General features: G+C 38.6%; 1 long non-coding RNA gene across 1 annotated transcript; it reads right to left on the reverse strand.

Moving 5' to 3' along the window:
- Positions 1-9,402: 9,402 nt before the first annotated feature.
- LOC147655290 (uncharacterized) lies at positions 9,403-11,201 on the reverse strand. Its single transcript, XR_015283807.1, has 2 exons — positions 11,099-11,201; positions 9,403-9,988 (listed from the first exon to the last, which is right to left on the reverse strand). It is a non-coding gene; the product is annotated as an uncharacterized LOC147655290 (long non-coding RNA).
- Between the last annotated feature and the right edge of the window lie 4,166 nt (positions 11,202-15,367).

Genomic DNA, 15,367 nt, shown 5'->3' on the forward strand with positions numbered 1-15,367 from the left:
GAAGTTCTGATAAACTAAGGATACATGCTGGCTTTGGGCTGAAGTTCAGGACTAACCTCTTTATTGTAACTGCCATGTCAAGAGGATTTTGTACCTGATTGTAAGCATTTCCAGACTTAGTGTCTTCAAATCCCCAAAGATACAAGTAATTAACTGCCATGTGATTAAAAAAATCTTCATGGTAGGCAAAAGTCTCTTCTGAGCAAGTCTGAGCATCTCAATTCTGACATATGACCACTTCGGAGGCTGAAAGTTATTTAATGTTAAGTCTTTATTAATAAAGCTGTTCTACCTGAATAATAAAGGCCTCCAATTTGCATCCTAAGCACATTAGCAAGTATTCACTTGTTGCTCATAATTACATTGAATGATGTGATTACCATGTGAAGTGATGCAGTTTTATGATGCTGATTTGCAATAAATAATCTCCAAGTGCTTTCCAATCCCAGGATTAAAATCTGATCTTTTATAAAACATTAACTCCACTACACTTGCACCATCTCTTTAAGGAACTACACACCAGTACACAATAGTTAACACACAGGCACTTGAATGGCTTCTACACAATGTAAAACCTGTTGGAGTAATGAGTGATTTCAGTAGAAGTCTGGAGTTCTGTTCTTTTACTCTCACATATTTATTAAAATTCTTACATTACGTTTGTCTGCAGTCTGAAAAGTGTAAGTAAAATTCTTGGTTGTCTTTTGTTTCTGACATATATAGTTGTAACTCTCTGTCCCAGTAGCACCATTTTTTCATGCTTAAGAACATGGCAGTCTGTTTAGGGAGGGACAGGGAAGGAATGCATGGGATGAGCAACTCAAAGCTGTTCTGAACCCTTTTGTGTTTGTTCAACATAATATTTGAAAATATTCAGAAGCCATTAACTTTAAATGGCACATTTCATTGGGATCTGAGTCAGTTACGAGTACCTCTGGTTTTATATCAAATGGCATCCTCAATCAGGATCCAAGTCAGTGACTAATATTTTCTCTGCACAAACCCATGTAACACTGCAGCTGGGCTAGAAGCTTCGTAGGTAAAATCCCGTGTCACTGAAATTACACAAGGGATGAATCAAACAAAATGTAGTGATTATCTAACCAAATGTAACAATTTAGTACTTCCACTTTACATTAAGTAGTACGAAAACCTTTAATTTAGAATTATTTAGAAAGAACACAATGATTCATAGGTGACACAAAACAGGTTAGTCAAACCTAGAGATGATTGAAAGAAACAACAAAAATTCAAATAAGCTGTTTTAGCAATCAAGAAAATGCTGGATATAACCAACTCTTGCTAAATGTAAAGCAGTGCATAAGCAGTAATAAAATTTAGCTAGTTATATACTAAATTGACACAAAAATTCAGTAGACATCCTTGTTTTACTTTCAATTTCACATTCAGAAAAAAACAACAAATAGAATGAAAGATCCAAATGAAATCAATGAATGAGAATCTCATTACTTTGCTATGTAATGTGACCTCATTTTGAATGGAGTATGTTGTTCTTCATCTCATTTTAAAGAGGATATTGAAGCACAGCTAGAGGACTTGAGAAGTGCTGACAAAGGTCCAATAACCTGGAATAAATATCAAAATAAAGAAGAAGTAAAAACCACAGGATTATTTACAATGGAATGGAAATAAGTAAATTAAGTAATAAAATAATAATAATAATGAATATAAATATTAATATAAATAATAAATAATAAAGAATAAATAATAAATAATAAATAATAAATAATAAATAATGAATAATGAATAATAAACATACAATACACATATTGTATAATCTGGAAAAGGTTAAACAAGGAATTCTGTTTCCCTTTTTTCATAGCAAACATATGTGAGGGTGTTAAATGAAGTTAAAATGTGATGAACTGAAAATTACAAAGAGGGAATAAATTCCATTTAATACTGTAATTATCTGATAGAATCCTTTGCTGCAGAAGGCAGTTTTAAGCTGGAAGTAAAGAGGATTTAGAAAAGGAATGGTAACAATTTTGTCTACAAAAACCATCATTCATTACAATTACAGCACAGACTTAGAGAGAAGTAAATCTCTTACTTCCAGCCCTGAGTTAATCTTTGAATGGTAATCTGATCACTGGGTTATTATATCATACATTCAACTGCTGCAAGTTTCTCATAAACTTCCCCAAACTTGTGCAGTTTGACACAAGATATCAGAGCAGTGCAATCCTAATACAATTCAGCATAGCATTTCTCATGCTTTTAATACCAGTAATGTCTAATGATTCTGAAAGCTGAATCTAGGAAGTAAGTAGCTTTTCCATTACAATTCTCAGCAAAGCCAATTTTTTACACTGAGTTTATAAACATTTAGATAGTAAAGTATCCCTGTGTCTCTATCTGGTTTCTGAAGTATTCAGATTTGTGTTGTATTTTCATTTAAACTCTTGCCTACACCATCTACATCCAATCTGCAGCTGCTCAGCCATTCAAAACAAAAACTTTGTTTTATTGCCCAGGATATGCAGTGAATTCTGGTATATATATATATACATATTAAATATCCTTGAGCACATTTAACACAGTAAAAGTCAGTATGAGCATAATCACATATAAAATGACTGTTTTTCTAGGTGAGCTTGATGGACTGTGCTGTTTGAACAAAGACAAACAAGTTTGGTAAAGCATTTTTCAGTGCTATCTCACCAGTAGACAGACATGACATCACAAGTTTTCTTACAATATGAAACTAATTGGAATCTGTATCTTTGCCATCTTAATGTCTTATCTCTCAGCCTGTTTCCTTCGGAAAGTGCTCCAGTCCTGACCATCTTTGTGACTCTCTGGACACACTCCAACAGGCCATGTTCTTTTTGTGTTGTGAGCCCTCGAGTAGAATGCAGGACTCCAAGTGGGATCTCATAAGAGCACAATATAGGAGGAGAATATATATTATATATTCGACAAGCTGCTGTCTGTGGGGATTTTGAAGCAGCCCAGGACACATTTGGCTTCCTGGGCTACAAAAACACAATGCTAGATCATGTTGACCTATTATCTAACAGCTTTTCATAATTACGTTTTCCATATCCTCAGAGTGGTTGAATTAAATAATAGTTCTTACCAGAGTCCAGTGATCACATAAGTGTATGTTTGGGTACACTATGTTATTATCACTACAGTGTAAAATCTATTGATATAATGCTCGTTTCTCATATTTTTGTCTATTTTGCATTAATTTGCAAAATCTCAAGCCTATGTGATTAAAACACCTGGATTGTCTAATGTTCTCTTGCAAGGCATTTTAGAGAGGGCAGCTGATAGCAAAGACATTGCAGAGTCTCAAGAGTACCTGAATTTGCCTTGCAGATCCAAGTCAGCAGAGGGATAGAAATCCCTCCAAGTCTTTGTGCTGCAAGGGCCTGGACTCTTCAGATAACTCTTCATTTGCTTAAGAAATAATTAAAGAACAAAATCGTTTTGTCATTCTGTTCAGTTACCAGGTTTGCACTTTGTTTGTTTGTTTTATAAATAAACTAAAATTGTGTTTGTCTTATGTTTTGGAAAGTCCAATCCATATTTATCCACCAGCACAGAGGATTAAGCAGCTGTATTGCTGGAGTAGAGCTGAATTAGACAATCATTGATTCATATGATTGATTTACAATAGAAATTAATAGGAACAATTCCCTGAATCAAATTATTTCTTGATAAGAGTGCTCAGTCAATAAGTGACTCTTGCAGTATCACTGTAATGACAAACACAACATTGGCTTTTCTTTAATCCCCTAAGTGTCAGCCCATAGCAGACACCCTTGAAATATCTTACATTGTTATAATTTATTTTACTTTAGGATTTAAAATACTGTTTCTTTGAAGTGGAGGGCTAGTCTGACTAGTCAACTTGCAAAAGTGACAACACAGGTTTTAATGAGATGACTCAGTGAGTTCCAGATTGTGCTCATTGCATCACTAAATAAATGTCCCTGTGCAAGTGGGATGTGTTACAACTCACACATTGGTGCCTTGCAACGTTGCTGCTGGAGATGGCCAGCTAGTTTTGGGAATTTTCTTATGCAAGAAGGTTTCTTGCTTTAGTTCAAGAATATAAATATGGACTTTGTTTCTTTGCCAAAGGTATCCTGGGCTGCATCAGGAAGAGCACTGCCAGCACTTTGAGGGAGGTGATCCTGCCCCTCTGCTCAGCCCTGGCAAGGCCTCACCTGGAGTGATGTGTCCAGATCCTGGCTCCTCATACAAGGCAAACACTCCTGGAGTGAGTCCAGTGGAGGAAAAGAAGATGATTAAGGGACTGGAGAATCTCTCTTATGAGGAAAAACTGAAGGAGCTGGGTCTGTTCAGCCTCGAAAACAGAAAACTGAGAGGGGACCTCATCAATGTCTGTCAGTATCTAAGGGGAGGTGCCAAAAGATGGACCAGGCTCTGATCAGTGGTGTCCAGCAATAGGACAAGAGGCAATGGGCAGAAACTTATGTCCATAAAGTTCCACTTGAAAATGAGGAAAAACTTCTTTACTGTGCAGTGACCAAGCACTGGCAGAGATTGATTGCCCAGAGAGGGTGTGGAGTCTCCTCACTGGAGATATCCAGGAACTGTCTGGACATGATCCCGTGCCATGTGCTATGGGATGACCCTGCTTGAGCAGGGAGGTTGGACCAGTCAACCCAGCCTGTTCCCTTCCAACCTGACCCAGTCTGTGATTCTATGATTCTGTGACTACTACTGAATGAAGACTATTCTTTCAGGACCTAGCTATAAATTTTTCCAGCTGTTGTCTCCTTTGTTGTAAGAAAATGTAACATGTCTGAACCGAATGCATCCATGGGCTCTCTGGATGCAGTTCATCTCTGATAATCATACAGTACTAAATTTATTAAAACAGAAATAAACTCACAATTACATTGCATCTTGTAATTAAGCAAAAGTACTACTAAAGTTGATTCAAGATAGCAGAATCTGCACCTGAAAAGATATTCCAAAAGTAAAGAGCCAGTCAGATATTAATTTTTTTCAGTCTTGGGTTAAAGCCAAGGTACCCATCTGCTGGCCTGACAGGGAGTCATGTGGGTTATGCTACATTCCAGGACCTAAGGTCTGTGATGTCCCCCAGACGGTGCCACAGCTTGTCAAGAATGCACACTTCTATCCACTGCTACTCTTTTATGTGGGCATGAATGACATTACAAGCCAAAACCTAGGCAGAATCAAGAAAGACTATAAAGCTCTGCAGGTGCAACTAAGAAATGATGCCCAAATTACCTTTTCTTCCATTGTACCAGTTAGAGGAAAGGATGCAGCCAGATAGAGACACAGAATGGAAATCAACATCTGACTTCTTGAGTGCTGTCATGAGTATTTTGACTTTGATGACAAGTAGACATTCTTTGGTGACTCTAGCCTTTTAGGGCAGAATGGGATCCACCTGCCTAAAAGAGACAAGGAAAACTTTGGCAGCAGGCTAGTGTGAGGTGAGTTTTAAAATGAAGGACTAGGGGGCCAGTGTGTGAAGTGACAATGTCCACATCATTGTGTCCAGCTGGGAATGAGCCAGGCCAACCAGAGTAGCAACAAAATTTTTTAGCTGCCTCCTCACATGAGAATTAGAGTGCCAAGCACCTCAAGTGTGTGTATAGCTGTGGTAGATCCTCTTGCACCCCTCCTGGCAAACCTTCAAGCTTTATTACCTCTCTTGAATACCTTTACACCAACACATGCAGCATGAGGGGTGAACAGCAAGAGTTGGAGATCTGTGTGCAGTATAGACACTTAAAATCATCCACGATGTGATCCTGTGAAAGCTGCTTGATCAGGGGGTCTGGGCTAGATGATCTCTAGAGGTCCCTTCTAACCCCAAGCATTCTAACCTCAATAACTGCCCCATTAATCTAAGCATACAAAGATTTAGGGGAGTTGTCTTCCTTTAAAAAAAAAATGAAAAAAATTTACCAAAATCACAGAAGTTCGCTCATTTTTTCAATTGGCTTCAGGTCTATAATGATAAAGATTATCCAGATGGAAGTAAATAATTGTTTCTATGACAACTGAGCCAGACAAGTAACTCATTCTCTTGGAGCTCTAGTAGTGCCAAATTCAAGACTATTGAAAACCACTTGTTTTAATAAAGTAAGATTTTATGGCTTTGAGTATATACAAAAATCAGATTTGTGAATTATGTTCCTGGCGTGCTTTGCTACTTTTTGCCATTTTTAGGATTTTTTTTTTCCTTAAATAAATAAATTTCCTTAACCACAGCATAGAGACTGTCTGCTCTCTGCCTGAAGCAAATCTCCTTCATTTAGGTTGTATATTTTCTGCTGCTTCATTTTAACATTTCCATTCAAGGACTAACAACTGTTCTTTATATTCAATTTTCCTTGCACATAGTTCAAATCCCTTGTTATGAATATGCAGAACTGTTGCTGTGCATGTTTATTTTAATAGTTTGTTAATTTATGGTTGTACAGTTAATGGTTTGTTCCTATGTTCCCCCAGAGTTGGTTTGTCCCTATGCTGCCATTGTGACCCAACCCCTTATTCCCAAACCTTCCCTGCCTGTCACTGCAACCCTGCCCCTTCTTCCAGACCCTTCCCTGTCAATCCCCAGCTGGGCCAATCCCTGATGGCACCACCCCCCTGGAGATCCCCTAATCCTCGACGTTTCATTGGCCCATGTGATCTGTCCTCTCCTCCCCCTTATCCTTATTGGTTTCTGTAGTGTAAACCCCGCCTCATACTCCTCCCCTGCATGTTTCTGATTGGTTAGAATTTTGTACCACCCCCCCCCGCCCGAATCTTCCCTGTATTTAGTCCCAAGCGCAGAGGTACCTGGAACTCTTTGTCCTGCATGACTTTGGGCAGTTGTCTTGCTCTTGCAGTCCCATACAGAGAGCTTCCTCCCTGTCCTTTGCCTCTTCCATGCACTGACAGCTTAGCATAGAGCTGTAGACCAGCTGCTCGAAGGTTCAGCTTCTGCTGCTTAATCCAGGAGCTGTTCCCCACACTTAGCCTGGTGCTCTGGACTGAGGTAGCTGAAATTTCAGCACTGTGCTCTGGAGCTGTTCATTGTTCAGTAAAACTCTAGTCTTCTTGGTTTCACTCTAAAACATAACTGACTATTGATTCTGTATTGTAAAGCTCTCACAGTTTGGACTTTATGGCTGGTACTTGTTACACTACAGCACTGAAGTTTATTTAATGCTGCTCAGCTCAGTCTGTGTATCTGATACCAAAATTTAAATTGTGGATTCTTGAAGAATACAGCCTTGCTAGCACTCACATAACACAGTTTTGTATAAAGTAACTTTTTCTGAGTCAGGAGTAGTGTCCTTCAGCATTAGAAGGGTAAACCGGAATTCTGAGCAGATTCTTTATTGGTTATAAAGAAGAATATGGAAAGAGTATATGTAAGATACAGAAATGTATTTTATTTAAAGAAAAATCTCAGTAGAAGTTAAAGAATCAAATACACTCCCGTTCTTAAAAACATTTAATATATTTATTCAAGTTTTCTCTTGAGGGGAAAGAAAGCGATCCTGTGGTATTTATAATACTTTTTATGTAAGAGAATACTTAATCCGTGGTGGCTCCTATGAATTTGCAGGACAAAGAAAAGAGATTTGTGTTACTTGGCTGTACGATAAAGCATCTTCATGTTTCTGGAAATAAAAATTCTATCACTAAAATCCCCAGAGAATATAAAAAGAAAAAAAAAAAAACCAAACTTTAGGAAGAAACAGTCTGTGTTGTACATGTAGAAAAAATTTGTGTTACTGAATTTTGCAATGCTGTGACCTGGAAAATGAAACCTGTTGCAAAACCAAGAGGATGACACCATTTAAATCAAATAGATTGATCAGTTGTTAGGAACAGCCATTTTTTAGTAGAACGTGAGTGTAACAAGCTTACATCTAGAAACGTTTTGGCATCTTTTTGCTAGCAAAGTTTTTTTGTCAACAAAAGAAAAAGCCATTGTTGTCTCCAAAATACAAAACATATAAAATACAAAAAAAACGCTGTCCTGGTTTAGGGCAAATTTGGGAGAAAAGCTCCAATGGGTGCCCTTCCATGAAGCAAACCCAGGTGGCCTCTTTCTCCCACCCCAGCCAGTTTGGGAAGAGATTTCTCTGAGAGAAGTGGAAAAAAACCTGTTTATTTCACAGGCACAGCACTACCCAGCACAAGAATAAACAATATCAAATTACAAAACCTCTCGCTGCTCTGAAGAGATGACAAACTTCAGAGGGTCTCTTTCCTGTGGGTGTTCGCTCTGTTTTCAATCCCTCTTGTGCTGGAAAATGCTGCTGCCCAGGCTGGGCTCCTGGTAGTCCACGGGTGCAAGCTCCCTGTGCTCCCCCGAGTCCCCAGTCCAGAGCAGGTTCCACTCGTTCAAGGAAAAGGGAAAGAAAACAGTCCAGGAAGACCTCTCTGCTCCGGCTAGCTGGAAAGCCAAGGCGATCTGTCTCTTGTTGTCTGTCTCTGCTGTAGTCAAAGCCCCATCCCGGGATGCGTGGCAGCAAGTACAGTCTCTGATAACAGACTCTGTGCTTCCTCTCCACTCACTTCTATTCTTACGTGAAGTTTTAGGGATACAAAATCTATTTCTGGGCTAGGTGGACGAATGGGAATACAATTCAACATCACAAGCACCCCAGGACATACACAAAACACAAAAATACAAAGTCTAATTACTGCCATAATCAGTTAGAAATGAATACTTTCTTCACAAAGTTTTTGAAAAAAAATGTTCTTGTATCCACACATGACTAACTCATTTTTCAAACTCAGATTATTTTAATCACGGCCATTTTACAGGAGTATACTAAAAACTGAATCACAGGCAGAGAAGGTTTTACCTACTTGCTTTGCCTATGTTTTTCTTACTGACATCAATGATAATACTGTGCTGTAAAGTGGAAAAATTCTTTCTGAATAGACTGCAGAACCAGCAGTGGTGAAAAGAAGAGTTCCATCCTTGACAACTTCAGGCAAGCACGACTTAAGAAACCAACATGTTTCCCAGTTCCTGATTTATTGAAGGTGTACTGGATTTTCCTAATAAGACAAAGATTTTTGTGGTTTTTTGTTAGAATGTTACTACATTTTACAAGGGAAAAGGAGTTCTCTCTTATTCTTTGACACTTAGATTTAAGAGGAAAAAATCCCAAGGAAAATGTAGTGCTATTTGTTTAATCTACATTTTGTGTTTAGCTTTGAAGGCAAACACAAGGGAAATCTGTTACCCTTTTCCTGGACGGAGAAGGTCACTTTTGAAATCCTGACATTACGAAAAATTGTTTTAATCCAGAAATTTTGTTCCTGCGTGTCATGATCTGCTAACCCAAGCAGGAGTTGTGAGAGGTTTGTTTGATCTCAGAGTGGAAAAAGGACACCGAGGGATTTCAGTTTAAATCATAAGAGCAATAATGCATTTTTATTTTAATGCCAGCATCATGGGTTATGTGATAGATGAGGAGAGAGGAATAAAGCAGAGAAAAAGAGAGGGTTATAGCTACCAACGGGGGGCGCTGGTGTCTTCTTCCATGGGGAGATCTCTCTTGAAGAAAGTAATTTAGAAAGTCACTTTTATAGTCTGTTTGAAAGCGAGGGGCAGTTGGCCAAGAGGTGAGGAAATTCCCAGGCCATTGTGATAAGACACACTGCTCTGTGAAGCAGGTATGAGGTACAGAACAGGTCTCTCTTCACCAGTCCCTGCTCAGCAGCAGGAACAAAGGCAGCGTACCATGGCAGCACAGCAAACACCTGCAGACAACCACTACTGTGGTGTAGGTCGAGCACACCTTCAGACAACCACTTAACAAGCATCTGCCTCAATCAGGCCAGGACCCCTGCACACAGACCCTTCTGGGGTCTTCAGGATCTTACGCTCTGTTCTTGTGATGGTTGTGAGGCAGATGAGGGAATCTTCAGGCCATCTCTTACACTGTGAAACACAATTCGGAGAACTGAAAACACTGTCTGTTGATGTACCCTGTAGGAAGGGGAAACGAGTAACAATTTCAGGTAGCACAGTTGTTCAGCTCTGGTCCAAAGGCATTGCCAAAGTTACGCTTCAGCATAACTACACAGCCGAACATGAAAAGATGACATTTAATAATAGCTCACTACATTTGTAAGTATTTCACTCCAGGCCCCTGTACATGTGTCAATACAGAGAGCTTGTCAAATGAAATAGGAAAGATCAGAACACAATTTCCTTATCATAAAACATGTAAAGTTTTAAACACTGATGTTCCATGTGATGCAACACTCCCAAAACAACATTAATTCCATTTATCCAGTCTCTGTCTATTAGACAAGAAGCCTAAACAGGTATGACAAAGATATCAGCACTAGAGATAAAGTAAATAGAATGAGATCAATCAGTTTTTTTAATGCAATGTGGTAAATAATTGATGGGACTTGCATCTAAACTGCAAATGCAATAATAATAATGGGGAAAAAATCAATATAAATGACAAGTATTAGAGTAAATAGCTATTGAATCAGGTTATCTAACCATTTTGCTACAACAGAAGAACTCGTTATAGCCTGCTTATTTGATGTTTGTTTTTTTAAATGATACCAGTGGTGCTTTTGTATCACCACTTAAGATACTAGCTCAGGATTTAATAACCTCCTTGTTATAATTGCAGATGGATATTAGGATGACATGGCTGTGACATTAGGATGATGTGAAAATGACAGAATATATCTCTTGTATGTAATAAACTGAATCTTACGCATTCCCATGTACATTTACACATTGATTTTTATCATCTGCACTTAAGTTCTTCCTATATCGCCACATTTGCTGGGTTTGATAGGGTTGTTGTGGGTTGGAGTTTGTTTGCCTTGTTTGCTGTGCCCTTAAATAGTTACAGAAAAACAGAGATTGAACAGATACTATTTAAACAAGAATCAGTTAATAAAAATTTTACCCCAGAATGACTGATAATTTGGGGGGTTTTGTGGTGGTTTTTTGTATTTTGCTGTGAAATATTTTAATTAATAATCTACTTCATAAAAATGCATTAGTGTACTTCCACATTCTCAAGGAAATAAAATCAAGAGCAGAATGCATAGAGATACAGAGAAATACCTGTATGCAGGCTTTTTTTTTGTTGTTTGTTGTGGGTTTTTTTCCTTTCACTGTTACTTTGGTTATATTTCTTCAGTCCTACAAGAAAGGTTAGATCTCAACTAACATACTTGAAGTTAATGAGTTATTACCAAAAAAGGGAAGGAAGAGTGAGTGGTGGCAGCATCCCAAATAATAAAATCACAGGTGTTTTACATGATTAGTGTAACTAATTATAGCATTTGCAGGTGCAGCATATCCTCCTTTCTGAGACAGCTGTCTCCATGATCTGCTGTGGTGGGGTGACCTTGGCCAGCAGCCAGATCCCTATCTCTACCTATCTACTCGCCCACCCCCCTCACAGTGAGATGGGACAATACAGGAGGGAAAAGCTCCTGGGTTAAGAGACAGGAAGTTCACTTGTCATTTACCATCACAGATAAATTTTACTTGGGGAGCTTGAGTGTGTGGTTTTGGGAGCTACAATACAAGAAGGACATAAAGCTGATAGAGAGTGTCCAAAGGGGGCCTGTGAAGATGGTGTAGGGTCTGGAGGGGAAGACAGGAGAAGCAGCTGGGGTCACTTGATCTGTTCAACCTCAGGAAGAGGAGATTGAGGGGAGACCTCACTGTGCTCTTTAGCGTTCTCATGGTGGGAAGCAGAGGGAAACTGATCTCTGTCATTACCAGTGATAAAACCTAAGGGAATGGCCTGAAGCTGAGTCAGAGGAGGTTTAGGTTAAATGTCAGGAAAAGGTTCTTCACCCAGAGGGTATTTGGGAACTACAACAGGCTCCCCAGGGAGGTGGTCACAGCACCAAGCCTGACAGAGTTCAGGCATTCAGACGATGCTTCCATATCAATGCTGAGATTTTTGGGGTGTCTTGTACAGGGACAGAAGTTGGACCTTGATGATATTTGTGGGTCCTTTCTAACTCAGGATATTCTGTTACCCTATGGGAAGCAATTTAATTTATTGTCATTTAAGACAGAACCAAGGAGGGAGAAACAAAGCCAAAATTAAAATGTTTTCTCTTCTTCTCCCCTATCTTCCTCCCACAGGACAGGCCCTTCCCTGGGCTGTGGCCTTTCAGGGACAGCTGCTCCTGCCCAGGTCTCCATGTCCCCACATCCCACTGCCCTGAGGACAGTCAGGTCAACTTTCTAATTTCCTACACAGTCATCATCCCCTTGGTGCCATTCCTGGGCTCTGTGTGTTGTGCAGTGTTCCCTGGCTGTACACCTGCACATGGCTGTACAGCTGTGCAAGGGCTCTAGGATATGGCCAACACCATGTCCTCCCCTGCAGAAGAGACAAAGTCTCAAAAAACCACCCCAAATCTGAGTTCTTTGTCAACTGGGACACAGGAAGTGCTGGACCAAGAGGGAATTAAGGGTGTCTGACTGAGGCTATTTTCAAAGTAGACTTTCATGATATATTCAATACCAGCTTCATAATTTCAGAGACTCAGAAAAAAAAAAAATTGAGAAGGGGATGATGATAAAGAGAATCTACTGGTTTGAGTGGGTTTGGGGGTGGGTTTTGTATACTTCTTTAGTATGTTTCTTTTGTATAAGAAAGGAATTTCAAGCTTCCAGGAACATTTTGTGCCTCCATCTTTTTTCCTATGTGGATTTTAAATCTCAAATGTGGATTAAATAGTACCTGTCACATAAAATAAGCTCCTATAAGTTGCATGTGATCTATGCAAGCATAGGTTTAGGACAATCTATTTCTGTGACTATGTAACACAAAATACTCTGTGAAGTTTTAACTAATCTTGTCCAGTTTGCTCTGTAAGCCCTCTGTGCCCATTCCTCTTCCCCCATTTCCCCATTTCATCAAAGAAAGTTGTGTCTTTCCTTGTGTCACTTCTGAAACCATATGACTTTGGTGGCCAGTACTACACTCCACAGGAGGCTGGAATCAAACTGCAGCCTGGGGAGTGCTGCATCAAGAGGAAATATTTTGGATTTTTTTATTGCCTATGTAAATTTGAGCCGTTAGGGAAAAATAGTCCTGAGACTTTGAGACACCCTGAGGTTTCTTGTCGGGCTGCCCTTGGACACCTGCCATCTGACGAACAGTCTGGTCTCTGATCTCAAAAGGATCCACAGAACAACTATGGTTTTTAGCTTGAAAACAAATCTGTCTAACCACCGTGGCCCATTACTGTATGTCACATTTCCTATAGCTTGTTGCATTGAGATTTCTTAGCTGTAATTCCTTTCTAAGAGTCTCTTTCTTGCTTTGAGACTCTTGTCTTCATTGATTTCTGTTAATTTTATTAATCTTTCAGGAATTAATTTTTGTCTTTCGTGTTTGAAGAATCTTTTAGTTTGGAAAAACATTCAAAATCTAATTAAACAATAAAATTTAATAACTTTCTGCTTTTTATCAGATGAAATAAAGTTCATTTTATCCAAAATAAGACTGCCTAATGCGACTAATAATATCTGCTGTGACACTCTGAGGGTTTACATTAATTGCTAGTGCTTGCTGTAAGGATCACATTCTACACTCACTTGCATCCAGTTTGTGAAGATGTTCTTGATCCCCTTGAAATGTTCATCTTCTGTAAAACTGCAACAGATCAGATTATCTGTGGCAGTGGTGAGATGTGCTATATTAGCAAAGAGGCAATAAGTACTTTCAGTTAATATTAAGTTTTTCATCACATAAATTGGTTTGGAATAGGTTGGAATATTTATTTCCAAGTAGCTTACTGTGTACAGCTTGCTGTAGAACTGTTCTATTCAACAAAGATGTGCAATATAAAAATGTAATATCATAAATAAAATACCAACAGTGGAGAAAACCAGAAGAAAATTTCTACTCACTATCTACACAGCTGTCTCCTATTCAGAGAGAAAGGGGAGGACAGGCAGAACATGAAAGTAGAGTGCGTTTTGAAATAGATATTTCTGTTCTGTTTAATGCAAATACCACTAATATTAGCTGAAAAATGCTGTAGTCTCTGTCTTACTTTATCTACCTATGATTCTAAGAGAACTCTAAGCTAGCTAATTGTTTAATTAAATCTCAGCCTGACTTTATAAATGCAAATATTTACAGGTTTTTCTTAAAATACATCAAATTTCAAGCAATAGATGCATTCACAATCTACTCAGAGTTACTCAGTAAACACAAAGGAAATGATGTTTATCCTGAGACTTTTTTTTGTCACATTATTTTTTTTATTTTTATTCAGAATGACAAACTATTCCTACAGCCCTTCAAGAGGTAGGTATTCTCACCAGAAGCCTTCTTAGACCTTCATGGTATGCACAAAGCCACCAGCTGTTCTTGAAATGGGATTTCACTGTGCTTTGGAAAGCCTCCACAACCACCAGAATCTTCATGTGTTATCATTCCCATATTCTCCCCAAACAAACATGTAGCTACAGAGGTTACCTGCTCAGGTGATCTTCCTGTCACAAGCTGTAATATCAATTTGAACATATTTCTCCAGCAGGTCAACATCTTCGCTAAGGGATTAGAAGATAAATGCATGCTCGGTGTGATATACATGTACATGGGCTTCAATCCATGGTTTCTTACTTAGAGGAAACCTGTAAATCTGAATTTCCAAGATTTCTGCCATGCATGGTAAGTCCATAGCAATTTCCAATGCCTAAGCTCTACTCCTTGTTATTTTCAGCTCTCTGTCATGTAGGGAAGTCAGGATTGTCTCATTTTGTCTTTTGATGTTGACATTCACCTTCTCAGAAATAAAGGCCATGACATGTTTTCTTGTTTCTTATGAATAACACCAAACAGACCACAAACACTGCCAACCTATCAAACAAAACCTCCCTGAACAAACTGAAACAACCTTATCTGATGTGACAAAAAAAGCTTCACTTGCTTTGTTAAGTCTGGTTTAAAGCGTCTTTTAAACAAAGGCTTCTTTATTACCCTCTGAGCACAATTCCACAAATCATACACCATTTTCCAGATGATGTGTCTGGAGAAAATGAGACAGGTGTCTGGAACCATTTCTTCCTAGCAAGCACAGAAAACAACATTAACATTCTATTTAGTGCACACATTATTCCTTGTAATCAACAAGATGATTTGAATGTTGGTTCCAAAGAGCAAAAAGGCTGGATAGAAAAAAAAAAAAACAAAAACATTTACATCGAGAAGCCAATGTTTTGGCCTTTATTTGTGTGAGAAGACTTTAAAATACTTCACAGCTCTCAGGAAAAAAATGTATTTTTCTTGCTCTCCCAAAGGATCCTTAGATAAGTGGTTATATATTCTCTTTTCATGTATATATTATCAAT

The sequence above is a fragment of the Cyanistes caeruleus genome, chromosome 1, assembly GCF_971803275.1.
Source record: "Cyanistes caeruleus chromosome 1, bCyaCae1.hap1.1, whole genome shotgun sequence".
In the NCBI taxonomy this organism is placed as follows: domain Eukaryota; kingdom Metazoa; phylum Chordata; class Aves; order Passeriformes; family Paridae; genus Cyanistes; species Cyanistes caeruleus.